This window comes from Anguilla rostrata, chromosome 8 (genome assembly GCF_018555375.3).
Source record: "Anguilla rostrata isolate EN2019 chromosome 8, ASM1855537v3, whole genome shotgun sequence".
In the NCBI taxonomy this organism is placed as follows: Eukaryota; Metazoa; Chordata; class Actinopteri; order Anguilliformes; family Anguillidae; genus Anguilla; species Anguilla rostrata.
The window spans coordinates 3,836,331-3,838,122 of record NC_057940.1 but is presented as its reverse complement, the minus strand read 5'-3'; positions in this window follow the sequence as shown (position 1 = coordinate 3,838,122).

Genomic DNA, 1,792 nt, shown 5'->3' with positions numbered 1-1,792 from the left:
AGTGATGGATACCTGTTTGAGAAAGTCACTATTTCCCAGCAGACAGCTTTCTTCACAAGAATACATTATAATTCAGCACAGTTGTGGTCTCACTGGAAACTAAATGCATGAGAAATTGCATTGTAACATGTTTTGAATGCATGCCGTGGTCTTGCATATGTATGACACAGACTGAGGGTATACCGTTAGTACAGATAATGATGACTCCGAAATTAAACTCCAAAATCTGCGTTGGGATTTGGTCCAATATGTAACGTTACACCAGTAGTATAGATAACTAGTTGTACTGTACTGATAACTAGTTTTTAGCTAGGCTACTGTAGCTATCCTGCAAAGCCACATTTCTAAATGAATGTTAGCAGACCCTAATGATCCTCTACCGACATACAAACAATCAGTATGTCTGTTGTGTACAACAGGCCATTAAAAATACTTCCATTCAAAAATATGACATTCTCTTTCCTTGTATTTCTATTCATGGTAAAGGGAAAATGATTGAGTTCATGCCTATGTGTTTCTTTCAGAGTATAGGCTATGTGTGTTTGCATGCATTTACTGTATGTACATGCATGTCTGTCATAGCCTACATTTACACATGAATTACTGTTATCACTTACTCATAATAAGCAGGAACTGTAAGCAATCAGTATTATTTATTCTGCAGATCGGGAGTTTCTGTTGGAATAATGTTTGATTAAGTTACGAGGCAGGAACACTGTGTGTGTGTGTGTGTGTCTCTACACTCTTATTAATGACATAACTAATTAGTATTATGCATATTTCATAAATACTAACATTGTAGTTTAAATAAGAGGGGTACCAGGCTTTCTCTCGCTCTAAAGCAGTAAATCTAACCTTATTAACCGTATTTGTGAGAACAGTGAATGTATCAATTGATTTGCCAAGCAGAAAGTACCAAGTGTTGTTATATGAATGTTATAAATGCTCCTCTGTGGGACTTTGAACTTACATCTTGTTGTGTGACTCCACTCCTCTTCTACAGAAAAAGAATGCTGATTGTTTGCAGTTTCTGCCTTGCACCTTTATCTTGGAATCGAACAGTATTTTAACAGAAACACCCCTTCTGTAGAATAAATAATACTGATTGCTTACAGTTCCTGCCTCATATCTTTTCCTTGGAATCTAACAGCATTACAATAGAACAAAATAACCTGTTCAAATATTAAGTTAAATTTTTTTGTGTGGACATTTTCTTAAATTTCTGGGGAATCATGATCAATCAATCAATCAATCAATCAATCAATCATTTTTATTGGCCTCCTTTCAGAAATATTCTTTGCAGCCAGCTCCTTACCCATTATAATGTTCTTCCGGGCTTCATTTCGCACTTGCTGTAGGGTTGGCACCAGGGTATTTAGGACGGACAGGAATTTAAGTTTAAGGAGTCCTATACTCTTGACTTTGCAAATGTTATTTACATTGCATGAACGAGATACGAAACAACTCTGTACACATTCAAATAGTTTTATCACCAAACACAGGTGGAGAAATTGTGATTGCAGTCGATTTTTGGGGGGGCAAAAGTGTCTATTTGGGCACTGACTGCCAGTGCCCACCCAAAGACGCTGATACCAAACTGCAGGCTGGTACACTGTACACAGGTACAGAGGACTGGATGAAGTCTCTCATAGGATTGAATGTTCAAATAATCAACTACCAAGTCATGCCTCCTGTGTGTACCTTTAATTTGAGTGTGTGAGTATGAGTGTGGAGCAAGGCGTTGCTGCAAAAGAGCATCCATGCTCAGCGAACCAACCCTGGGTAAATAAAG